General features: G+C 43.8%; 1 non-coding gene across 1 annotated transcript; it reads right to left on the reverse strand.

The window, feature by feature from the left end:
• Positions 1 to 8169: 8169 nt before the first annotated feature.
• Trnak-cuu lies at positions 8170 to 8242 on the reverse strand. The gene has a single exon. It is a non-coding gene; the product is annotated as a tRNA-Lys (tRNA).
• Between the last annotated feature and the right edge of the window lie 257 nt (positions 8243 to 8499).

Raw genomic sequence — 8499 nt, forward strand, 5'->3', positions numbered from 1 at the left:
GAGATGTCTCTGAGATCCTAGAAGAGAGGTTTAGTCCATAGCCTGGTCTAGCTAGAGCTGGGCAAATGAAGTGCCTCATGGCTTCTATTTTATCTCCGCAGCTTCAACGTTGCGAATTGCAGGGTATGCCGAGTCGGCATGGCCTGGCACAAGTTTGGTTTTGTTATAAGCGGACCAAATACTCCTTGACTTAGCACAGGTGCTAAGCCTTCGCCGCCTGAAGTCCGCGGCCGCTAAGTAGTCGAAGTAGATTCCACACTTGATAGTCGACAATGGAACACACCGAAGAACTGCCAAGATCTGAGCCCCGCCTGGTTTGCCCGTTAGCCCCCTCATTGCTTTCAATGTTCCCATGATCGAGAACCCAGAGGGGGCGATCGTGAGCACCTCGGCCCATTCTGGAAGATGTTGCCGCCTAGCCTTAGTGGCCACTTGGCTGTTGGCCAGAATGGCTATGATAGGATTGGCTATCAACAGACTTCCAGTATCGCCAGCACTTCCCCCTGGAATACCCTGGCGAAAGTTGGTAGACTTAATGACTCGGATACATTATGTATATTTGAGGAAACTCCCGCACTGACTCCATCACCCGAGGAGAACCGGTTGTACCTGCATAAATCCGCAAACCTATTTTACCTTGATGATCAGAATGGTCGTTTTTCCCCATTATTAGTCCGAGCAGGATCATGGCAGATTTAGGTATTTAGGTTCGCAATTATGGTCGCGTTCTATGAGTTGGGGTTTAAGAATACACTCAAGGCCTTTCCTGCCTATCATAAGTGGCGACTGAAAGGGATAGTAATTTGTGGGCTAGCAACCCGCAAATTTTCAAGCCTTATTTCTACTAAAACATCAACAACGCCTCGGTTACGGACTGATTGAACAACAGCAACCTTTGGCTATCAAAAAGGGGTTATTATTAGTCTCTGGAATGTACGCATGCTCCTCGACAACAATAGCGACGGCCCTAAGAAGGCTCACTTTCTCCAACTTGAGCGGGGTACTTTCAGCAATATAAGCTGGGCATTCTGGGTCTAATCGAAGTAAGATGGTATGATTCTGGAGGGTACACCTTTCCCTTCTGCGACAATGGGGTTTTGTACAGTGAAAAGAATTGTGGAAGCGGATCGCTGAATGGAAGGGGTTGAATGCTCTACTAACCGCTGTGGGTAATACTGGGCGTGACACGTTCGAACTTCTACACCGAGCAAAGTCCCGAGAAGTTCAGCGTAGTGTAAAGAAATGGATGACGAACAACTAAAGAGCTGGAAAGAATACTTCACCATGATTCTTAATCGTGTCCCATTCGGTGAGGTACCTGTCGATGTCACCGTAACATGCGGAGGCGGACTGTTCCTCCAAGCAGTGGAGAAATCATTTCGGCTTTCAATGCACTCAAATAGAGTAAAAGCACTGGACTTGAAGGTCTCCCCGCAGTTATGGCAGATCTGCTGCTTGCACTCGTTCGGAAATCTTGGGAATCCGACACCTTTCCCAGAGAGTGGTAATCCCGGCCACTATAAAGACAATAGCGAAAATGATCCACGAACGCATCAAAGAACATCTCGAAAACTTGATGTACAGGGAGCAGACTAGATTCCAACTGCATCCAACTGCATTGGCCACAACAACACTCTACCAATCATTTTGAAACCGAGCCTGAAGTTTACATCTTCGCCTGACCTGCTTTTCATCAGTTTCGAGAAAACTTTCTATAGCAAGAACAGGGAATGAATGTAGAGTGCACCACGCAGGATGGGCATTCGGGGAAACTAAATGCTTTTATCAGAGCGACATATGATGGCGCAAAATGTCACGTGTTGCACCGCGGTAAAATTTCGGTGGATTTTGAGGTCCAAAGCGAAGTCTGCCAGGGTTTCATCTTGTTATCAGCGACGTTCTTCATGCTGCCTTGTCTGCAGGACGTGGAGTAATTCAATGGACGACGACATCTTTCCTTAAACATTTCGACAACGTTGATAACATCTGTTTGCTCTCTCATTATTCTCCCGGAGCCATGGGCCTTGTTTAAATGGCACTAAATTCGGAAAAAGCGGCGAGTAGAGCTGGACTGAAGATGAATACCAAGAAAACGAGGGTTCTCCTACTGACCTGTCATTGCACTCTCCTATCTTCATGAATAAGCCGGGCATTGAAGGCGTTCATCAATTTGTTTATCTAGATAGGATGGTTTCTGGCGACAGTGGCATCAAACTTAACAGCATTAACATCGCTGGATTCGCTTTCTTTGCCTCGTCTAAAATTTGGAAATTCAGTTATTCCAGCACCAAGATCAAGTTCAGACTGTTCTGAGCTAGTGGAAAGGAAGCTCCACTGTTATTCAAAAGTTCCAAGCTTTTGTCAATACCTGTCTGCGTCGTGTGATCGAAGAACTTGATCAGCTTGTAAGTACTGTGATCGGAAGGCGGAAGTGGCAGTGAATGGATGACGCATAAAGGGGGGCGACAATTACATTGCGGGGCTACGCCATGCAGTGGAATCCACTCTCCCAGGATGGTTGACGAGTGGTTCGCCCCAAAGACACTTAGTGCACAACAGTGGAGGAGAAGTGCAAGCGTCTCGGAAAGTCATAGGGGGAGCTGAAGCACATTTCATTTAACCGCGCGTAGGTGTGGTTGACGTGCTATACCTTCCCCATCAAGGGTTTAGTTCTGTCAGGCGTTTCGGAGTACAAATATCATATACAAAGTGATACAGGATTATTGTCTTAATGCGCAGAAGCTAAAAATGTCTAGTTATATTGCATGAGCTTTCACTCATAAGCTAGCATTCTGGGGCCTTGGGTGTGTTATGACACGACAGCCAAACGTCAGTTCTCATCCGTAGCATGCATAACATTTGAGTGATTAGGAAAAAATTGATATCTACAGGCTGCTAATCAACATATTTCCATTCCTTGCAGTCGAAAAGAGAGTTAGGCGGGATACAAGACTTATAAGATACCTTAAGTTAATAGTGGACACTATCGATAAGGAATGAGATTTCCCCATTTACTCCCTGAGGCATCTATGTTACATGACCTGACATTTAAGCTACTTATATTGACCAACCCCGCTTCAATTTTCAAAAACGCTTGGTCCCGTCTTCGATGCAGTACCCGTATCTGAAATTCAGAGCGTTATGATATCTCTCCCGATAAAGTTAATAATAGCATTTTACAGTGCTTTCGGAATTTATTAGGCAAGGTTGGTTCTTAGATTAATCCTAATGCTCTAAAAATATTTTGAAATATAACGTACAATATTGGAAAGTTCGGTGGGAATCCCAGTGTTAATAGCAAATTTTGAGTAGATCAATATCCTGCCCCTGTTTGAAACAAAGATTGCCAAAGTGGAATAGTCGTGTATCTAAAAATCAAGTACTCAGTACTTGGGAGAATGTTTTATACCTAAAATGTCCAACGTACTTACCCTCCTCCTTTGAGGAGGACCATAATTGTAAGAGCTAACTGAATATTAATTTAGATATGAAAAATTATGTATATGGTAATAATATATGTCAGATAATTTAATATCTTTTTCCATTCATTTATTTATTATTTGTATCTTTTTCAACTGTGAATTTTTATAGTGATGCAACATATTAATTTGAAAACTGAGCTAAACTTTTTCAGCTCTCGTCATCCCCACAGACGCAAGGGTACTATCCTGGCTATTACCGGGACCGTACTTTCAAGAGAAAAGTTAGAATTAAATTTGTAACTAGAATGGAAAAGTTCTTCGCTCAAAGTTTCTTGTATTAGGAAACAGCAAAATCTTCCCGACTTATTTGAAGTTAGTTTAATGGGTAGTACTAGGTCTAGGCAGGATACTGACTTCTGAGGATTTAAATATGTCTTGGATAACTGACGTGGCGCGAAATAATTTTGAAGCAATTCCAAAGAAAATAATTAAAGATGGAAGTACTAATGGTTATGCTCGAACAGGTAGAAATCCGCAGCAAGCGTTTCCGAAAAACTGGTGATTTGATATCCTGTTCAAAACCAGACTTTTCTTAAGTCAAGGAGTTGTCTTTAACTGAACCCAAAAGGAAATTATTCTATCTTAAACTATTGCTCTGCTTAATTTATCGATAAATTCACTGTAGGGAAGATTTTGTATCTGTAAGTTTGAGATATTGAAAATAAGTCTGCTAAGACTTGTTGTAAGTTGAAGCGTTTCTGAGAAGTGAAAAATATATTGGCAATACTAAGGAATGCTATTCGAAACAGCAAAAAAGATAATTTGCGATAACGTGCAGAATGGTGTTAAAGTATCTTTGCACACCAAAGATACAAGCGTGAAGTGAAGCACATTACACCCATGAGTGCTTAGCGACCAGAGCAGCATTCAATCCACTCCCATCTGCATCAAAGTCCATTTAAACTTGATCATCATTAAAGGGATGTATTTTACAAGGAAGGATCCGAAAATGTTTGTCTAAGTGAAACGTTTCCTCAATAAATTTTTTCCGGTCGAATAGCGAATGCCCGCCGGCATAATAATGCCTTTCCAGGAAAGATTTATTGAGTTTTAGAAAGGCATTTCCTCCGAATTCGCTTACAGGCATGGACCAAAATATATCTGGGCCCAGAAACTGCCAAGCTAAACCTCCTGGAATCCTTTCCCAACACCTCCAACGACTAGCGTTTCATTACACTCCAGACACTCTATAAATTCTATGGTTGTCGATAGCGCACTAACATTTGACGACAAGGAGCCAGCCTAGATAACATCCTGCAATCTCGTTGGAAAGGAGATTAATGTTTAAATTCATTGGGGCTTTGTGATTTGTGAAGAAAACGACGCCGAATGGCTCATGTTTGGAATTAATTGAGGACAAATCTGTACATGTACGATTTGCATAATGTTCCAGTGGAGACGAAATGTTTGAATTGGTAATGAGGGTTCGATAGGAATTGTTTCCGTCCATTTTTCTGAGCAACAGAAAACGAGGATTTGAGTTGTTCAAAAATGTAACCGAATTCTTTGCTTCGTCTCGCAAATGATGAAATCCAATTCTTCGAAATGTTTCTGAAATAAGAAGCTTTTAATTCAGTCCTTTTTATTTTCGTAGAGTTGATAACAAAGAAAAAGGACCAGACGAATTGCTGCGAGCTGGAAATATGTACACCATGGGCGACGTCATATAAAATAAAAATACAATTTATCAACTCTTGTGAAACTTAAGGAGCGAGTCTTCGAGCCTTCCGGCGATGATTTCGTTCATTTTAATAAAAAAATCTTCTTTTATGTCTGAGTTTTTCCTCTCACACTGTTTGGCATTTTGGAAAACTGTAGGCAATCAGATATAGATAAGCAAGAATTCCTTCAATCTTCTAATAATAAGTCAATATCCTGCGACCTTTGACAGTTCTTTAGCTCATCCTCTTTGCCAATCTTTTGATTAAGTTTAGGTATCGGTACTATGATAAGGACTAGAAAGATGGCTCCATTGTTTGAAAAAGAATGAGATATCAGAGCGATCCTAATATATGTACCTAACTCTGTGTTTATATTTTGCAGATATCACGATTTGGCGAACGAAACCAAATAAAGATGACAAGCAACCAAACAAAGCGATAATGGATGTATTATCCCAAAACTTTTCATCTGTTGAATATAGCCAAGGAGTGCAATTTAAAGATTTTCAGTTTGAAGGGTTAAGCCAGAACATGAATGACTTGAAGAGCAATTTAATAAGTAATGCATGCCTAGCGTGAACACCAAAAAATCATTTTTCTACTTAAAATGCGACATCTTTACTGCCGCCCCTATCATTTTATCGACTAGTCTGCAGATATCAGATTTATTCCATTATAATGTTTATATGTGGTTGAATAAAGAAATTGAAACCACTTAAGATGCAAGGTAAATTGATGCAGAATACAACCCTTCTGGGAATCAACCTATCTCTCTCTGGGATTAACATGTGGCTGTCCAGGAACAAAACCTCTCATCTGCCAAGACTGTTAGTGGGTAACGACAGCCACACCCTGCACAAGATGACTTTGGCTAGTATTAACAAAATGTTACGGATCAAGACCCAGGGGTCGAAAAACACCTCCCCAATCAAGGGTTTATGCGAACTGTGCCTATTGGAGAGTCTGCAGTCATGGATAACCGACTGAATTTGAACAGAACTTCACTGATACCTGGTTATCTTAACGAGCAAGCCTGACCATGCTGCACTAGGGGGGGCTTTTTTATAGGTAAGGGTGGAAATCTTAAAAAGACACTGTTGCACCAAGTTCCAGCAGTGCTTCTCGCCCACTTACCCCCACTTGTCCGCCCATATCCTCGCAAAATCACCGGGAAATATGACTTCGCGAGAAATGCTCTGGTTTACACCACCACAACTAAGTCACGCATCCGTCGCGCTTTCCTGGCTCATTCCAGTTCCTGCAGCTTTTCCTACATCGCAGTTACGGTTGCATTTATCGCACTCCAATTTGCTGCGGTCTTCAGCATCTCATCCACGAAATTATGGGGTCCGATAACTGCATTGAGGGCATCGTTTAACCTCCCTCCTTCATTCTCGGATGTCGGACAGTGGAATATAGCATGCTCCGTGTCCTCGGGTGAAGTGGTGCATTCGGGACAATATGGGGACTCATCCAATCCGAAGGGATGCAAGCACTTCCTATCTTCACCGTATATGTAAGAAACTGCGTTAGGTGGTAATTGAATTCTCTAGATTTGTGCTCGACCCATTTCTCAATACACGGGATAAATGTATGGGTCCAGCGGCCTTTTTTCGTAATTATCTCACCGTTGCTGCTATCTCCTGTACAGTTCCTTCCTAGTGGCTTTTCGGAAACGCAGTCACTTCGGCCGGATTCGCCGTATCTAATGAAAGTCCTGGGGTGGTTTAACGTTAGTACCTGCCGTGTAGGCATAATCCCACGGTCCTCTTCGGACACGAATTGATTTTGGGACCACAATCAGAGCCCGCCATGCAAGCACAGAGGTCCTGGTTTATACTGAGTGCAGGCTCAGCATTCATACCAGCGGATGCGAGACCTTTCTAACACCTCTGCCGCAACTAAGGGGTACGGCACCCGAGTTGTACAGCGCAACTCCACGCTTGAGCTCCGAGGAGTTCTGCCCGTGATGTAGGCATAACCGCAACCACCATGAAATTCCCACTAGGCCAACCGCAAATAATCGGGCCGAGAACACCTCCTCCATGAATTCTTCTGGAGCATATGCACTCAGAGGGCCATCCCGGTTCCACTGGTACCAGATAACCTCTGGTGAGGCTTCGTGGCAGAGCCACTTCAGATGAGTCCTTTGCAGATTCGGGTCTGGTCACCCTACTCGAGTACGTAGGGCGCCGTATCTAATGATCGATTTTGAAACGACCTCCTGATTATCAACCCGGATTTTGGCAGTGTTGTTTTTCCTGCGATTGGTAATAAGAGCCGCCTCCGTCTTATCCTCCGTCAGGTCGAATTTCATCATTTGGAGCCATGCTTTGATGGCATGAATGGTTTCGCTTGCATACAATTCAACGTTCTGGTTGTGCTTCACAAATACTACCACTGTGTAATGTTATTAGAGGAAATAGGAGATCAGGTCGATCAGCCTGAGTGGCCGATAACGACCTAGAGGGCAGAGCTATCCCAAAAATCTAAACAAATTGGCTAAATTGACCGTGAAGGTCCGCCCACAAAGATTGAAGTTCTATCAAAGTGCTCGGTCGACACGTTCTTGCACGCCTCTGTGCTAGCCAGGCTCGGGAATGTGGGGGGGGGGGGTCCTTTGAGCGCTTTGATCCCTCACGCTTCATTACTCGAAACAACGTGTCTATTCCGATGCGTGGGTCCGCACCGGATTCTAAATTCGATATTACTAGGATTTCGCGACGACCTATCGAAGGACAAACAGAACGCGAACTAAAGTTGGAAATTAAAAGAGAAAAAAAAACGGCTCGACCGCGCGCGTGGAGCCGTAAGTTTCCGGACCCGAGTGCCGCGTTCAAGGAGGGGAAGATTCACGACGGATCACCGTCTCAATTGCTGTCTCTTCCGCCTCAGATCTTGTATGAGGCGCGGCCTCTGAGGTTGTTATCGGCCACTCAGGATGATCGACCTGATCTCCTCTTTCCTCTAATAACATTACAAATGGCGCCCAACGTGAGGCCCAACATTTCCTGGATTCAAAATGGCGCCCAACGTGGGGCCCGAACCCATGACCCTGAGATTAAGAGTCTCATGCTCTACCGACTGAACTAGCCGGGCTAGCACAGAGGCGTGCAAGAACGTGTCGACCGAGCACTTTGATAGAGCTTCAATCTTTGTGGGCGGACCTTCACGGTCAATTTAGCCAATTTGTTTAGATTTTTGGGATAACTCTGCCCTCTAGGCCGTTATCGGCCACTCAGGATGATCAACCTGATCTCCTATTTCCTCTAATAACATTACAAATGGCGCCCAACGTGGGGCCGTAAGTCATAAGCCGTAAGTCTCCGGACCTCAGAGGGCGCGTCTCATACAAG

Source organism: Hermetia illucens, chromosome 5 (assembly GCF_905115235.1).
Source record: "Hermetia illucens chromosome 5, iHerIll2.2.curated.20191125, whole genome shotgun sequence".
In the NCBI taxonomy this organism is placed as follows: Eukaryota; Metazoa; Arthropoda; class Insecta; order Diptera; family Stratiomyidae; genus Hermetia; species Hermetia illucens.